The 20,000-nt window shown below is 33.0% G+C and overlaps 1 protein-coding gene across 1 annotated transcript in view; it reads right to left on the bottom strand.

Annotated features, from left to right (window-relative positions):
- The window catches only part of LOC145260404 (LIM domain only protein 3-like), a 191,381-nt gene that overhangs the window by 140,840 nt on the left and 30,541 nt on the right, over positions 1–20,000 (bottom strand). The window lies entirely within an intron of this gene.

Raw genomic sequence — 20,000 nt, 5'->3', positions numbered from 1 at the left:
AGAGAAAGAGAAAGAGACAGAGAGGGGTGAGATCGAGAGAGAAGGCTGAATGATATATGTATTGTACTTATACGAAAATTGCATTGAATTTTTAACGCATTTGTATTCAACATTTTCCCGCTATCATCGATCGAGTGCAACGCGCCTTAGTAGGCGTGGCATGATACCACGCCCATCAAATCTAAGCTAAAACACCCCGCCCATAATCAACTTTCTCTTTACGGGCATTTTCTTTTTTCTTTTCTTTTTTTTTTTTTTTCTTACCTATTGTCATAGTAATAAATAGATATCGCGCATAAGACTCTGCCGTTTATCGATTGTAACCCATAAACCCTTACAGCTTTGTCGCGCCATCCTAGCGCGGGGAGGGGGTATGATGGTAGGTAATTACAATTTGATTCACTTACCGTAAACGGGAAAGGGTGGGATATGAACAATTGGAAAAGACGAGAGGAAGAGAGAAAAAGGAGGAAACAGACTATATAAAAATAATGATACGGAGATATAAAATAATTAATAAGATGCCTCTATATACGTAAATCACACACACACACACACGCACACACGCACACACAAACATTATGTATACGTACATATATATATATGTATATGTGTAAATGTATGTGTGTATATGTATATATATATATATATATATATATATATATATATATATATATATATGTATGCGGGTATATGTATATGAATGTATAAGTATGGGTGTGTGTGTATATATATATATATATATATATATATATATATATATATATATATATATATATATATTATCAATCCTGCCTTGAGGTAGTTGCCTGTCTAGCTGCACTTATGAGCTGTGAAACAGCAAAACAATATTGTATGTAGATGACATATTATATATATATATATATATATATATATATATATATATATATATATATATTAAAAAATTTTTTTTTTTTTTGAACCAGATGCTTTCGGTGTCAAATAAACTTTTTTACGTCGCCTGACAAGTGACTTGTTTTCTTGTAAACCAATTTGTGAGAAACATTAGTATGTTCAATGTAGCGATTATGTAATATTTGTCTATATAAATAAAAATATTTGTCTATATAAATAAAAAATATTTGTCTACATAAATAAAAAATATTATATTTTGTTTTTGTTCTTTTTATTGTAGCACTCTTAATAGCCTGGTTTTAATTCATGAGTTTTATATCCTGAATACCTTTAACTTGGACTATATATATACATATACATATATATATATATGTATATATATATATGTGTGTGTGTGTGTGTGTGTGTGTGTGTGTGTGTGTGTGTGTGTGTGTGTGTTTCATTTAACTTCAATTTAAGTTTTCAAAATTCAAGTGTTAACCCCTAGGAAAGGGGTTAACACTTGATTTCTATATGAGATACACGGATATTCGAATATTGCATTAAAGTTCTCCTTTACGTCTCAAATGTTGAATTAGTGAAAAAGTTAAGAATATTAATTTTCCTCTTGCCTATTGATTGTTTAAATATGTTGTATCTTTCTTGTTGTTTCTTGGTTTTACTGGATTACAGGACTAGAATTCGTCTTGTCTGGTGGATTATCCAATTTCATGCTGTTACTAAAGCCATTCTCTCTTGAAGAAGATGCACCATTCCTTGAATATGCCTCTGTGAGTTAGTCATAGCGAGGACGTTTGATTTGGGAAGCGAATACAACGTGATTCTGAATATTTAGTCAGGGTTCACTTTTAGGAGAAAGTATCCCCGTAAGATGTTGTTCTGGCAAATCCCTATACAAAAGGGACCTTAGACACTCGATGGGAGTATCTAGTAGGCATTTCTTTTCTTCTTTTTTTTTCTCTGGTTGTTCAAGTTGGATATGGGACATCCAACCCGCTATTAACCCACTATCTCATATATTCCAACCGAGAGATCTTTTTAAGATTCTCTCCGTTCTTTTTAAGTGCAAATGTTTGAATCTCTCTTGCACTTAGTTCATCGGGTGTATTTGCCAGTTTTTGAAATTCCATGAGTCCAGTTTCTTCTATAATTACTGGAATGATGGAGATCTTGGTATTTCGCTAGTTTTTCTCTGTCAGCTCTGTTGTACCTAGCATTACTGGGGGAATTAACTTTTACTTTTATATTTAATTACATTTTTTCACTCCAAACAAGGCACATTGCCACTTTAATGTAGGGGGCTACTATCAGGGGCCTAAGCTACAGGGGTACTATGTGGGAAGTTGGGCAGCAAGATGTCAGTTCCTGTTACACTTGAACTTCTGCATGTCAGTACCGTTGGGGAAGCAGGAACCCGGAAGGGAATTCCAAAGTCTAGCGGCTCCGGGGAAGAAACTACTGGAGTAAAAGGCTTTCTTACATCTAGGGATCTCAACTGTGAAGGGGTGGGATTTAGCTGCTTGCCAGGTTTGTCAGGGGTATTTACGTCGAAGGGGTACAAGTGCTTGCAGCTCGTCGGAGCATTCACCATTAAAGTACTTGTAGAATAAGCAGAGCGATGCTACATTTCGTCGATGGGACAGAGGCTGAAGCTTATAAGACAGTTCAGAACCTATCAGGTTGGCGACTCTCTTTTGAACCTTGTCTAGGAGTGAGAGACAAGTAACAGATGCACCAGCCCAAATATGACAACAATACTCCATACATGGGCGAATGGTGGCCTTATAGAGGTACAGGATACTTCCGGGCGTTAGTAGCTTTCTAGCACGGTAGAGAGAACCTCCCTTTTTTTGCAGCGGTCCTGGCAATGCTCTCAATGTAATTTTTCCAACTCATGTTTTCTGTGAAAGTTAGGCCGAGGAGTTTACTTTCAGATAAAGAGTCTTTGGCCATTGCTATTGGTGGTAGAGAAGGTTTCTTGTAGTTATTGAAGGAAACAAGTTTAGTGTTGGCAGCATTGAATGTGACCATCCACTTTTGTCCCCATTCCACTACAGATTGGAGGTCGTCTTCTAGTGTTTCTTCCATTTCTTTAGATATGTGTTCATTTGTTTACTAAGGTTGCTCCTTTCTCCTCCTTGCACCATATTACTGTATCAGGTTTTATAGCTCCGTGTTATTTTTTTTTTTAATTTTTGTTGCGTGTGTCTTCAGTCAAACAATAAAAGATGTATTTAGTTTTATAAATATTAATTATTAGACACGTTCTTTGCTTCTGGTTTAGCTTTAAACTATAGTACCTATACTGTCCAAAGGTAATAAAATAATATCGTGGGGTTTGCGTTCGTGCTGGATATTTATAGAATGGAAATATGTCATAAACGTGTACCACATTTTTGGATATAGATATACTCTGATACATTGTGGAATTTTATAAACTAGAGTTGTTAGATAAGTATGTTTCTCATTGAACAAAAGCGCTACAATAATATCGTGTGGTCTGCATTCGCACCGGACGTCCATACACTGGGCATATTTTAAGAACAGCAGAAATATATGATGAAGGATATACAGGATCGGTTCCAAAAATAAAGGCTTCTTTTTTAACTTAAACGTTTAAGAACTACGAAGACGGGGGTGGTACCATTAAAACGAGCGAGCTTTTGTGTCCAGAATTTATTTTTCTACATAGTCTCCACCATTTCGTTTGCCAGGAATTCAATGCCGCATCTCTGCTTTTGACGTGTGTCAATGAGAGTGGTTGTTTTCTTAGAGTCAATATTTGCGAAAGAGAGATGGCACTGCCAGGTGATGAATGCAGAGGTTCAGTCATCATAACAATGCAATTTGCAACCCCTCTCTGATCTATTTGGGTGGAATAAAAATTAGGAGGCATTACTTTTGAAACGCTCTCGTATGTCTCACTTTGAACAAAGTTGCTACGAAAATATCGTGGGGTATTCGCTTGCACCAAACGTACATAAAATGGAAATATTTTAAAGCACTTTAGATATAATATAACTGTGTACTTTCCACGGGTCCCTCGAGTCTTTTATTTATGCATGTCACTCCATTATTCACTCTATTGCGCTTTTTTTTAAATATTTATAACTGATGGGAGATCCGGCGTTGCCCGGGATTTAATAAAAATCAACGGATATTTCATCCTCACATATTTTGTTGTCATCGAAATCGCTTATTTTTCAATTAAATCAGTTGATTGCCTGCTCTAGTTGGGGACCCATCATGGTGTACCGAGAGGAAGCTTCACACTCCTCCCTGCACGGACTTAGTCCATAAAACATTGCACTGTAGAGAATCTACTCTTGATTTGATAAAGTTATTTGTATATATGTACTTGCAATAACCCTTATCCCTGAGTGGCTTCCGGGCCTTGATAAGTGGTGATCACTGTGTAAAAAAAATATATATATATATAATGGCTAGAATCAAGGTTTAAAATGAAAAAGTCGAAGATCATGCATCAATTGTGCTCTAAACACAAACATTCATTTCGCCATATCTGCGATATCAAAGAACCTACTGTATATTTTGTATGCCTGGCCTTTCTACTTGTGTGGTGATAATGATTTTAATAAAAGTTTAAAATCAAGTATAATGGTTCAATTGTGCTCCAAACAGAAACATTGATTTCAAACGCGCCCCTATCATATAAAAGAACATACTGTTGATTTTATACACCGGCCATATTTGTTTGTTGGCTGATAAAAGTTCTTAAATGCACTTGTGATGTTTGATTGTGCAAAAGTGATAACTTTCGTCAAAATCGGACTGTTCCATCTCTAATGTTTTTTTTTTTTTTTCGATTATCCATTTTCGATAATTATGGAAGGCATTCGGTACAAAACCTTTTTAAGAACACGCCTAGACACATAAGTCACATCTGTGTGAAATTAAAATAAGTAAATAAATAAATAAATCGACCCAGCCGTTTTGGAGTCCAAAGGGAACGAACTCGCAGACACACAAACACACAGACAAAGTTTCTTTTATATTATTCGTATTGATCGGACTATTATTCTCATCTCGAGTGATATTTGTGCAACGTTTCAGTTGGATTGACCTTCGACCGTCCTCAGGCATGTTGTTTGTAGGAAGGTCGAAGGCCAATCCGACCGAACCGTTTCACCAATAACACTCAAGATGAGAACAATAGTCCTACAAATACAAATAATATAAACAATCAGACCTCATCTAAAAAAAAAAATCATAACTTGAAAGTCCCTTTCATACATAAATGTGCTAGCTGTTCGGTTTCATTCCGTAATACGCGTATTTGAAATAAGCTCATCAAATATACGAAAAACAACGCAATGCATCATACGTAGACTAATTGTCTTTTGCCAGGGAAAACTGATTGTCAAATCCATACAATTTTTTTTGATTAAACGAGCGTCATTTCCAAGATGATCTCTTTCTAAAAAATCACTTCCTCCTCACTATTCGAAACCGACAACTCGTTTTGCTCTTTCTGCTTCTCGTAAAGTAGGTTCTCTCTATCGCTCGAAAACAGCAACGTTCTCCTCCCTATCTCTACAAATCACCTTTCAGATCATGCAGTTATACTTGTATTGGTGAATTGCTATCTGTAATTTGATTGACCCCCAAACCCCAACCATTTGTTCTTCTTTGCAGCATCTGTCTCTCTCTCTCTCTCTCTCTCTCTCTCTCTCTTGTCAAAACATTGTTAATTCACTGCCCGCATAGCAGTAGCTGAATAGCGCTACAGATAGAAGCCCCGACTGTCATATGGGCGGTCGTGTTTCGATCCTGGCTTGAGGTAGTTGCTTGTCTAGCCGCACTGATGAACTGTGAAACAGCGAAACAGTACTGTATCCGGATGACTATATATATATATATATATATATATATATATATATATATATATATATATATATATATATATATATATATATATATACTCGTTTGTAATATTCCAAATTTTACTGGATTTGTATAATTCAGTAAATTTTCATATACCAATGAATTTTAAGCCAAAGAGAGATGACTTAAATTGTAAGCTAAAAAATTATCATATTTCATAATTGAGCATTAATATACTGTATTAATAAAAACCAAGATTTCAATGAAATACACTTTTTGCTGCTATCAATTCTTTTTTGAAGTCTTGGTTTTTGTTAATACGGTGTATATATATATATATATATATATATATATATATATATATATATATATATATATATATATATATATATATATATATATATATATATATATATACCCAAAGGGAAATAACAAACTGCGACAAGCCTATAATGCTAAGTTCTTTGTGTAAACAAATAGAGCTTTGACGTTTCGACAATGTTGCCATTTTTGCAATAGCCGTTAAAATCTGTTGGAAAGTTTAATGTTTTTATTTTTATATAAATGAAATTTGAGTAAAAAAAAAAAAAAAGATACAAAAATGAAGCCATCAAAAGAACTCCTAATATTCGACATCCAAACTAAGTCTGGTTACCACATATTCGATTGTAGTGTCCATATTTATTTTCATTGTTCATTGTTCTTTTTTTGTTGTTTTGTTTTTAATTTTAGGTGTGCACGCACATGTCCAGCACGAGATCAGAATTTGACAACAAATTTATTTTGAACGTGTGGAAAATCCAGTTTTCAAAAAAGCGGTTCTGAACCGGGACAAAAATTTAAATTGCCGCAGTCTACAAAGATTTCTTCTCTGAGAGAAAGACAGAACAGATAAAGTGTGATGTCAGAACATGTACTCCACTTTGATCCCCGCCAAAACGCATATGCTATTTAGTCTGTATAATCATCATCGTAATATAGTATGAATCCGAAGATTCTATTGTTGGCATTGGTTTCCCCGATATTTCATTTTTTTTGTCAAAATTATTTCTAGCAATACATCGAATAATTACGAGAAGGACGACAAGAAGGTTGCAAACATATCAAGTGAAAATGATTATTTGTGGAACGAACGGGATTCGAACTTGGATCGCCTAGTTCGTCAGTCAGTGTAGTTAACTACTTGGCCACAGTCACCTTCCTTTTTAAATAATGATATAAAAAGAGTGATACTGGGCGAACGTTTAGTGGAGAATGAAAACGTAATGTTACAAAAATCAACACTGGCATAAAGAATGTCTGGTGTTTGGTTTTAATGGCATGATGGTTAGGGAGAGGGCATGTGAAGATCAACTGTATGCCGGGTCGGGATCGGGGAAGAGTCACGTCTTGAAAATCAGAAAGACACGATCTGCGAAAAGGCGAAAATGGATCAAGGGCTTCGTTGGTTTTCGTGTCGGCAGAATTTCTTCTAAGAAATCCGATTCGATGCTGAAAGTAGTAGAGACCGAAGAGAGGGAAAGAAAGGGACTGTATTTTAAAACAATGGAAGAAGAAGAAGGGGGGGAGGAGAAGAATTACAAACAAAAGAAAGATTAGAGAAGAAAAAGATGAAGCAGAAAAAGAAGAGGGATAAAAGAGGAAGCGCGGAAACCAAATGAAAGGCGAAGGAAAAAGAAAACGAAGAAAGAGAATAAAGAAGTAAAGATGGTGGAGAAGGGGGGGATATAAGACAAGCAAGGAGATAATAAACAAAAATAAGAAAAGGAAGAAAATTTAGGCGCTAAAAAAAAAGGTGAACAGTAGATGGTAGAGAAGAAGATGAAGAAGTATATAAACAAAAAAATCAAAAGTAATATTAATAAGAAGACGAAGGCGGAGCAGGAGGAAGAGGAGGATGTGAAGAAGAGGGAGAAGATGAATAATAATAATAATAATAATAATAATAATAATAAGAAGAAGAAGAAGAAGAAGAAGAAGAAGAAGAAGAAGAAGAAGAAGAAGAAGACAAAGAAGAAGAAGAAGAAGAAGAAGACGAAGAAGAAGAAGAAGAAGAAGAAGAAGAAGAAGAAGAAGAAGAAGAAGAAGAAGAAATGAAGAGGGCAGAAGCGAATAACAGGGAGACGATCATGGCGAGTATTGTGATAAAGGAGAAATCGTAGAGGAAGAGTCAAAAAGTGCCCGAAAGATGGCAATTCGCAGGCATAAAGTGATGTGGGAGAAGCAGTGCCTATAGACATGTAGATAAATAGAGAGAGTACGATAGTGAGAGAAAGATTAAGAGAGAGAAAGGAATCGGGGAAAGAGGGAACGTGAAAATACCTCAACAGACGTAACGAACTATTAACAAAAGAAATGAAAACAAGGTTTGCTTTTTATTGTAGCAAAAACAAACAAACAAAAAACATCTTTCTCGGTCGATAAAAGAATTCTATTGGATATTCAAGTCTCGTACATACACAAACGCCGATATTATATATATATATATATATATATATATATATATATATATATATATATATATATATATATATATATATATATATATATACTGTTTTTTTTAATATGACTTGAGTACAAGCAGCTAGAATTGAAATCAAATTATTTAGCTCTTTCGCGATATTCGCTACCACGTGAGCTAACGACACATGCATATCAAACAAATTAACATATGAATGTATATAAAATTAATAGATCGACTTTTAAATAAAAATGCAAATTAGTCGCTTGTATATTTACGACCTAAAATATGACAAATTGTATTCATTTTTAAAATAGAAAGTAGGCTTTAAATACCAATGTCAGTGGGACAAATAAACTAATTACTAGTAACAAGAGATCTCTTCAGATCATACAGATTATACGAAAGCAAAGTTTGTAAATAAAGTGCATACTCTGCTCTAGTGGAGTATTGAGAACTCTTGTATTAACCTCGTTATACTTCATTGGTTACTTAACGTCTGGAAAACTATTACTTCAGATAATACACACACACACATACACACGCACACACACACACACTAACACACACACACACACACATATATATATATAATTTTTTATTCATACACAAGTTACCACCTGAAACGAGGAAAATGTTTGGAAGATCGAGAAAATTAACAGGAAAATAAAGAACCCAAACTCTCTCATAGTTATTCAAATGTGCCTTGATAACGACTTGCTGCCAAAATACATACACACACATACATACGCACGCACGCACACACACACACATTATATATGATGGCAGAAAATTCGTTTTCGAATATTGCTATTATTTGATATAGCATATAAAAAATACAGGCGCACACACACACACACACACCACACACACACACACACACACACACACACACACATATATATATATATATATATATTTATATATATATATACAGAAACATATGACTACATTTGCCAACTTCATTGAATGTTTTGCCATTTTAGGCTACAGCCAGCCTATTTGTTATCGAGATACACACTGATTGCAAAATGTGTTTTTCCATTGCATATCAAGTAATGCCTGTGCTTGAAGGTTTTTATAGTGAGGAAATACTTTCCACCGAGACAGTTCCACTCTCTAAACAACTGCCAGATTGAACCAAAAAGAAGAACAAGTCAACATCATTGGAAGCAGCAGTCGCCGCAGGTTTTATGTCAGAGCTTTCCTTCTCCTTGAGAGGTTGCCTTTACCACGGCTTACGTGAGCCCTCCCACTATGCTATTCGATCTGGAACTAAGGTCGTTGGGCACCAGAGCATACTCCAGACGCCGGTGGGTCATGGTCAAGGTCTGGTGTAGACGTGTGTTAAACGTACAATGATGTCTTACCGTCATACGCTGCTTCTCTCAGACTAATAAACCCCACGTGCACGTCGTGACCACTGCCACGAAGAAGTGCTGCGCCGAATAACTGGGCCTCCACTACCTTGTGGGCCAAGGTTCGTTTAATCAAAGATAAAGGGTGAGACATCCCTGACAGAAACCTCCAGAGAAGCTTAGGCCCTCATACATACATACATATATATATATATATATATATATATATATATATATATATATATATTATGGCGGTGGAGTTTAGTTTCCTAGAGGTACATCCAATGAAACAACATGTGTCTACCTAAAAAGTGCTCAATCAGTAATCAGAGCCGGTATATTAAGTTTATTTATACAAACATTAATGAGTACATATGTGCATACATGTTTCTGTAATCACTCATGCTAAGGGAGTTTACGTCTTCAGGCCATGAATTATCTTCGAAAACTCGAAAGAGTTTTCGAAGATAATTCATGGCCTGATGACGTAATCTCCCTTAGTACGGGTGATTTTGGAAGATAATTCATGGCCTGAAGACGTAATCTCCCTTATCACGAGTGATTACGGAAACATGTATGCACATATGTAGCCATTAATCTTTGTATAAATAAACTTTATATATATATATATATATATATATATATATATATATATATATATATATATATATATAAGTAAACAAACAATTATGAAAATAAATAAACTAACAAATCCACACCCAATCAACCCTTTTCTCCGCACAGCTTAAATTCACCCCCATGACCTGTTTATAAAAAAGAAACTTCTTTTGCCGTAAGTTGATTTTCGTTTTCCATTAAGAATTCCACTTTTGAAATATTAGCGTTGTTGCTTGAAGAGGTCTCTAATTACTGAATACTAGAAGATCGAAACATGCGCATGACTGTGTAGCAACGAATTGCTGCTTATGTAGAGACAAATTGAAAACGTAACTTGCTCTACTTTCGTATTGAGCACTCTTGTATTAACTTCGTTATATTTCACTGGTTACCCTACTTTTGAAAAAATAGCAAACTCAAATTATATATATATATATATATATATATATATATATATATATATATATATATATATATATATATATATATATATATATATATATCATTAGTAATCTTTACCAAAACCAAAAGATGGAATTAATTCACAATCATAAGATTTTATTAGTTTTTCTTTTTCTTTTTATGCAAACGCCTGAGGTATTGAAATGTTTTGAGTGAATTTGTAATAGATTTGAATTCTATTTTTAATTTTTAAGATATTATGGACAACAAACTACTGATTCCTAAGCTCTTTTTATCATATTTTATACGGATACTTAATAATAATATGAAAAAAGATTGTAAACTCCAAAAATATTTAATACTATTAAATTTTATTTATTTATTTATTTATTTTGTCTTTGTAATAGAACTGTTTTGTTTTGTTTTGAAATTAATTTTACCCGTCCTGGGACGGGTATTCTTCTAGTTCTATATGTACTTAACATATTTCTTTTTCAAAATCTGCGTCTGAATAGGTTCTTTTTTTATATAGAGATATGGTGATTGATATCGACGACTGTCTAAACTAGAAAATGCGTAGCTAAACTTCCCGTTCATCTAATTCGTTCATGTCAAACGTCGCTCAAATCGAACATGGCTGCCACGTGTGTACGCTTGCACTTCGGCGCCTTTAAACGAAAACAATTAGGTCGAACTGATTGAAAACAGATACTGAACAACTTGTACTTCGCAACCCTTTCACAGATTAAAAAAAAAAAAATTGGCAAACATGTTAAAACAATCATTAATTAGATTTTCTTACAAAATTGGTAAAAACTGTTACCTTGCCATTTTTTAATGAGGTGGGTCTAGCATTTAATCCTCCAGATACTTATAATACTAACGAATTGTAATCGGAATCAGAAATTGTATCGGAATCGGGAATTTACAATAAAGTAGATAATTGCATTAAAATCTGGAAAAAGTATTGGAAAAATCTCATCACTAATCTATATATATCTATAAAAGTGACAATGTGTGGGAGGAGGGACAAGGCTCAATATATATACTCAACGAATCTTTGATCTAGGGACTTGAAATTTGGTATATAGGGTATTCAAACATGTGGTAAACTTTTTAATCGGTGTCCGTCCGGAAACAGCCGCTTAACGGGTCAAAAATCTTTAGGTTTTGGTTTCGATCTCAGCTCAAGTATTTTTTTTTTTTTACAAGAAGAGAACTGTTAAGGAAAAACACAATATTCACACGAACATGTCCAAGTTTCTACATGAATTAAAATATAATGATTATGCGTATTTTACGACCGGGAATCAACGGGCGTCCTGCTAGCTGCTAGTTTAATTATTATAGTAGAAAAATAAATATTATATATATATATATATATATATATATAGACACACAGGCCCACACACACACACACATACACACAAACACACACATATATATATATATATATCTATATATATGTATGAAAAAATAAAAATACATACGATAGTTGTCGTTGTGAGAATGAAAAGGAAAACCTAAAATAGATCAATGGTAATCAACGTTTCGTCTCTATTTCATAGGACATCATCAGGATTGAGTTAAAACACATTGAACGTGGTCTGTAACCTTTTTGCACAGCATTTTTTAAACTCAATCTTGATGATGTTCCCTGAAATAGGAATGAAACGTTGATTTTCCTTTTCATATATATATATATATATATATATATATATATATATATATATATATATATATATATACGCACACAAACACTTCTTTATCACTTTCCCTTGTATTTTAATTTTCTCTCACTTCTGGACTTAACTAACCTAACCTAAGTCGGATGGCCAACACGATATAGAAATATGAAAGAAAATCCACGGAAATTTTGTATCTCTCTCTCTCTCTCTCTATATATATATATATATATATATATATATATATATATATATATATATATAATATAATAATATAATATAATATAATGTAATATAATATAAAGCTGAATGCCTGTGTGTGTGTGTGTGTGTGTGTGTGTGTGTGTGTGTGTGTGTGTGTGTGTGTGTGTGTGTGTGTATGTGTGTGTGTGTGTTTGTGTGGTCACAAAAAGGCTCCTTTATGGTTGACTATTATAGAAAACTGATCACATATAATGATAGAAGATGTATCGAGACACAGGAATGGATATGTTTGATCTGGCATAATGATGATTCATTAAAATTGTGGGGTCTGCGTTCGTGCCTGGTCCACAAAGTATGAAAATAAAGAATTTAAAAATTAAAAAAAAAAAACGTTTACAAGTGGTTTTGATATAGATGTACAAAAGAATACTTTGATAAGTATGGTTTAACTTAAATAGGGATGGTATAATAAAATTGTGGGATCTGCGTTCGAGCCTGGCCTCCATGGAATGGAAATAGGCACAAACTTTAATAAAGACTGTTCATATCTATCTGCGTAAGTATACTTTGACAATTATGTTTCAGTTTGAAGAAATATGGTATAATAAAATTATTGGATGTTCGTTCGCACCTGACCTCTATAGAATGGAAATATGTCACAAAGTTTAACAAGGTGTTTTAATATAGATCCACAGAATATTGTGAGAAGTGTTTCAGTGTGAACAGGTATGGTATAATAAATTATGGGGTTTATCTATTTTATTTTTACTTTCATCATATTTTGCTTTGGTTTTGATACCCCCAAGTTCGAAGCTATCTCTTTACAACCCTTCCTTTACATAACCTATCATACTTTAATAAATCAGAGTCCATTTTCTGTAGGCTGTTTTTGAACCTAGTCAACGATTGGTACTTTTGCTAGTATATATATATATATATATATATATATATATATATATATATATATATATATATATATATATATATATATATAAGGGGGGTTAACTAGATGAAGACATCAAAGATGGATTGATAGCAACAAATAGCGTATTTCATTGTTCGTTACAATTGGTTCAACACTATTCGGACAAATTCAAACCCTATATCGTTCGAAAATTTACACAAAAACGGGCTCTCATCAGACATTGTGAAGAAAACACTTTTACAATGAGAAATATGGAATCCATTTCGCTTTTAAGGAAATTTATGAGAAAAAAATGTACCTACATCTTATCCTTCAAAGGTTTTTTGTTTTCTGTTTGTTAAAGATTTTTATGTTTACCAGTTTTCATATCTGTATTTAAAAAAAAAAGTATATCGAATCATCATTTAACGTTGCCAGGAATTACCTATCTCCAATCAATATACTTTACTAATATTTTTCTCTAATTCATGAAATTAAATGTCTTTATTTCTTTAATTCCCTATTAGTTTTTTCTGGTTTTCTTATGGGATGATCATCTTTAGTTAACTATTACGTGTAATTATATTCATACGATATTCTACATGATATAATACTTGCATATTATTTGTGTAAAAAGATTAGAGTAAACACAAACCTCTTTCTATACGTATTTATATATGTGTACATATATTTGTTTAAAAATGTTAGCCTACCAAACTCCTTTGTCAGTTTTTGGTCTACAGACATGAAATTTAATATATAGGGTATTCGAATCGATAGGAAACTTTATATTTGGTTTTAGCCGGATAAAATCTGTTCCAAACGTGTGAAAATTAAAAAAAGAAAATGGAATTTGCCGGGCAATGCCGAGCGGCCTGCTTATATATATATATATATATATATATATATATATATATATATATATATAATTTAAAGGAGATTAGAATAATAGTCTAAAGAGCTAAGTGTATTTTAATGTAATAGTAAAATTACTAGTTTAATTAAAATACAGGAAATGCTCGTTGTAATTTAGATATATAATAAGCTCGATAGTTAAATGTCCTAAGGCTAATTCAATTTAGGTTTATTTTTGGTGTCTTTTAAATTCAATAAAAATCCTCCTAAATTTGCTGATGAGGAGACCGTGCTTACCAAAAAAACTATATATAATTGTTCTACATAACTTCATGTATACCACAAATAAAAAGCACGGATTTCCGAAACGATCGTACAGATAATTGACTTTGTTGTTGTTCCTTCTTATGAAACTGATTTTTAATTTAATTAAAATTTGATTTTTAAATTAAAAAAATTTTTTTTTAATTTTTAAATTATAAATCACATTACTTAATATATATATATATATATATATATATGCATATATATATATATATATATGCATGCATGCTTGAGTGCATATACTTGTTATTTTCTATTCGCAACATGTGCGTTATTATTTGTGCAACTGTCAAAATACACATGTGCTAACACAAACACGTGTTCTGCATCTGAAGTTCATTTTTTTTTTTCTCTAGCAAATTCTTGTCTGTTTACGATTTCGTTTCGCTACGGATTCTTTCAATCAAGATGAATTGTCAGAATCAATCGCACGCATATTCGTTAGAATATCGATTTCGATAAAATTGTCAGGCAAGAGAGACTTCAAATATGGTCTCACGAGGGAACATTGCTCGGCAGGTTTTATTAGATTCAGATGGCGATGCAGATAAACAGATGCATAAAGAAACTGAACGAACTATATATATATATATATATATATATATATATATATATATATATACATATATATATATATATATATATATATATATATATATATATATATATATATATTTACACACACACAAATTCTTTTTAAGGGTTAGGGTTAAAGGTCACGTTTTTGTAGGAATTGTTTGATATACATAGACAATCGAAAAGAAAAAAAGCTGGCACACAGAAACACACACACGCGTGCGCGCGCGCCCCCACACACGTGCAAATGCACAAATATATATACATATATTAAATACACACACTTACACACACACGCACACACACAAGTGCAAATACACACATACATATGCATATATTAAATACACACACACACTCACACACACATACACGCACACACACGTGCAAATACACACACATGTATATATATACATATATTAAATACACACACACACGTGCAAATACACACACACACATATATATATATACATATATTAAATATACACACAAATATATATATATATATATATATATATATATATATATATATATATATATATATATATATATAAGGGGATCAAAAAAGTATAGAATGATTCTGACAAAGGGAGACAAATTGCCCTTTTTCTGGGTAGGAATCTATTAATACCACACTTATCGTTGACTAACCTTGAAGTAGTACTTTGTTAATTCTTATATCAAGTGGCTTCATGCCTCGTTTGGCACGATTTCTTTGAAAAATGCTATTCATACTTTGAGCGTAACATACCACCCAAAATAAGTTGCTTAAAACTTAAGCGTGATAGACCAAACTTTGACAGACGAACGAAAAGATATTTTTTCAACTGAAATGCAGTAGTTCGCCGAAATAGCTATGTTTAACCTAATCGCGACGGATCAGGGGAAAAACTGCCGACACAAACATACTTGGACGCATCTAAAACAGCAAGCAAGAAAAAAATGAAAATATTATATGCATAAAAAGAGAAAGAAACAACATGTTATATGCATAGGGTAAGAACAGGCTATATGCATAAAGAAAAAAAAGAACACGCTATATGCACGAAGATAAAAAGAACACGCTATATGCATAAAGAAACAAGAACACGCTATATGCAAAATAACACGTTATATGCATGAAAGAAAGAACACGTTATATGCATAAAGAAAGAAAATAGAACACGTTATATGTGTAAAGAAATAAATAAACAAAAGAAAGAACACGTTATATGTTTAAAGAAAGAAAGAAAGAAAAAAAGGAAAGAAAGAACACATTATATGTGTAAAAAGGAAAGGATACGTTATATGTTTAAATGAAGAAAGAAAGAAGGAAGGAAGAAAGAAAGAAAGAACACATTATATATGTAAAAAAAGAAAGAACACGTTATATGTTTAAAGAAAGAAAGAAAGGAGAAAGAAAGAACACATTGCATGTGTAAAAAAAAGGAAAGGACACGTTATATATTTAAAGAAATAAAGAAAGAAAGAACACATTATATGTGTAAAAAAAAGAAAAACACGTTATATGTTTTAAGAAAGAAAGAAAGAAAGAAAGAAAGAAGAAAGGAAGGAAGAACACATTATATGTGTAAAAAAAAAGAAAGGGCACGCTATATGTTTAAGGAAAAAAGAAAAAAGAAAGAAAGAAAGGAAGAACACATTATATGTGTAAAAAAAGAAAGAACACGCTATATGTTTACAGAAAGAAAGAAAGACAGAAGGAAGAAAAAAAGGAAGAACACGTTATATGTGTAAAAATAGAAAGAACACGTTATATGTTTAAAGAAAGAAAGAAAGAAAGAAGAAAGAAAGAACACATTATATGTGTAAAAAAAGAAAGGACACGTTATATGTTTAAAGAAAGAAAGAAAGAAAAAAGAAAGAACACATTATATGTGTAAAAAAAGAAAAAAAAACACGTTATATGTTTTAAGAAAGAAAGGAACGAAGAAGAAAGAAAGAAAGAACACATTATATGTGTAAATAAACAAAAACACGTTATATGCATAAGGAGTGGAAGAAAGGTGAAAGAAAATAAGTAACTAAATACATATTAAAAATATAAATATATATATTAAAGAAAGGCCCAGTTTGATTATGTCATATTCTTTTATGTTTGTGTTTGCAGATTTATAAAATGGTGGCATCGTTCAAAGAAAAGTCGTCCCTAAATGTCTTCGTGGATCAAATTACCATCAGCGTCTTGTCAAGGGAATTGTACGAGAATCAACGCGAGCAATTCTTTTCATAGGGGCGTCAATAAGTGCAACAGTTTCTTAAGGATAATTATTGACACTAGCGGGACCCGCGGAAATCCCACGGCACCATCTGTCATATGTAATATACTGCTGTTGGGCATTCTGTGGACGTTCACCATAAATGTAGATCCCACGATATTATTGTAGCCCTTTTGTTAAAACTGTAAAAGTATTTATCTAAGTAATCTGATTAACGTAGTGTCAGAATATATCTGGTTATTATGATTTATCTCCAATATGCTTATAAGAGTCTGTGACATGTTTTCATTGTATGGAATCCGGCCGCAAACGGAAAATCAACGATATTATTATACCATCTTTAGACAGAACAGATACTACCCTTAGATCCTAGCCAGAAGACCAAGAAGGTATATTTTAGTTTTACGTACGACCCAAAAGCGACATCTGCTGTTTTTAAAAAATGTTAATTTTAATTTTTACATTGCGTCTCTGGTGATCGGGAGCTCCTATTTATTAAAAAGGAGTAGAGAAGGTAATACCATCTTATGAACATTAAACTAGGGCATATATATACTAATTTAATGTTTGTAGTATGTTATCACATTTTATCATTTGTTGTTAATAAATAGTATTCCCTGAGTGAATAATTTATAATCTGAAACCGTGACACACGTACGTACGTACGTACGTACGTACGTTAAAGGTACTACGCTATGAATATATAGATACTTAATAAAATCTTTGTTAATGGTCCGGGAGATCGGGGTTCAATCTTCAGTCGAATAAGCAAATACTTAAAAACTAGTACTAGAGTTCGCTTTCTTAAACACTCAGCATTAAAATATAAGGATCAAGAGTACGTGTACCAATCAATAGAAAAAAGTGTCACTCTCCCCTACATTTCGGTGAAGTTGCAAACTAAAAGGGGGCCTTTGCATGGGCCTCGACTGACTTAAAAAATGATGGCTCGCTTGATAGCGGTTTATAAAACCGACTAGTGTCCCTATTTACTTTCTATACACGAAGGGAATATTTAAATGTAAATCACGTCAGACAAGGCATGTAGCCAATTGCTGTAAGGAGTTAAGACATAACCCATCAAAATAAAATAAAAATAAAAAAGAAACAGTCCACGTTTCAGTGGCATATAACGTGTTCTTTTTTTATGCATATAGCGTGTTCTTTTTTTCTTTATGCATATAGCGTGTTCTTTTTTCTTTATGCATATAGCGTGTTCTTTTTTTCTTGATGCATATAGCGTGTTTTTTTTCTTTATGCATATAGCGTGTTCTTTTTTTCTTTATGTATATAGCGTGTTTTTTTTCCTTTATGCATATAGCGTGTTTTTTTTCTCTTTATGCATATAGCGTGTTGTTTTCTTTATGCATATAACATGTGTGAGATGTGCAAATTCCGACTTAGAGAACAGTAGTTTTTCCACTTTTATCAGAAACATTAGCCATGGAATATGAGGACTAAAGGATGAAATAAGGGAAGGGATAGTTATGAGGCTGCCGAGAGTAAACCCAAGAAAACGAAGCGAGAGTGATAGGCACCGCATGAAGTAAGAGCGGGGAGAGTTAAACAACAATGCGGCGAGAAAAAAAAAGAGGAAAAGAGAAAGGGTGTGTGCGTGTGTGTGTGTGTGTGTGTGTGTGTGTGTGTATGTGTGTGTGTGTGTGCGTGTGTGTGTGTGTGTGTGTGTGAGAGAGAGAGAGAGAGAGAGAGAGAGAGGGGGGGTAAGAGTGATATACAGTAAGGGATGTGTCACTTGGTTAATTAGACGAAATAAACGAAAACCTTTTATGCTCCAGAATTTAGTTTTCTAAATAGACACCGTCATTCACAATGCACTTTTGCCAGCCCCTTTTTTTGTGATGTCTCGGTCGTAAATATCCGGAGTCCCTTCCTTTGTCATTTGCATCTCTATCGCTACTCTGAAATCGACTCACCCATCTATTAACTGGGCTGACATAAACTGCGTCGTTCAACAGGCGCCGGTGAATATTGATCAGTTCAATTTTATTCTGCGTGGAGGAATAAGGTGACGCATCTTTGCTTTTGAATCACGTCCATGACAGGCTGCTTTCTTAGAGTCTTACACCGCCAATATCTGCAACAGAGAGATGAAATTTCCAGATTAGGATTACACAAGTTCGGTCATCATAGCAATTTTCAATTCTTTCTGATCATTCGGACGGAATAAAAAAAAAAAGATGGAATTACTTTTGAAACGTCCTTCGTGCGTGTGTGTGTGTGTGTGTGTGTGTGTGTGTGTGTGTGTGTGTATATATATATATATATATATATATATATATATATATATATATATATATATATATATAAACTGAACGTCTCTGTGTGTGTCTGGTCACGAATAGGCTCCTATATGGTTGACTATTATAGAAAACTGATTACATATAATGATAAAAGATGTATCGAGACACAGGAATGGGTATGTTTGATCTGGCAGAACAGTGCTTCACTAAAATTGTGGGGTCTGCATTCGCGCCTGGTACACAATGTATGGAAATAACAAATTTAAAAATTTAAAAAAAACGCTTACAAGTGTTTTTGATATAGATGTACATAAGAATACTTTGATAAGTATGTTTTAACTTAAATAGGGATGGTATAATAAAATTATGGGGTCTGCGTTCGAGCCTGGCCTCCATAGAATGGAAATAGGCACAA

The sequence above is a fragment of the Euprymna scolopes genome, chromosome 36, assembly GCF_053919585.1.
Source record: "Euprymna scolopes isolate OS-2025 chromosome 36, ASM5391958v1, whole genome shotgun sequence".
Classification (NCBI taxonomy): Eukaryota; Metazoa; Mollusca; class Cephalopoda; order Sepiida; family Sepiolidae; genus Euprymna; species Euprymna scolopes.
The sequence above is the reverse complement of the archived record's forward strand: the minus strand, read 5'-3'. Positions and strand labels throughout refer to the sequence as shown.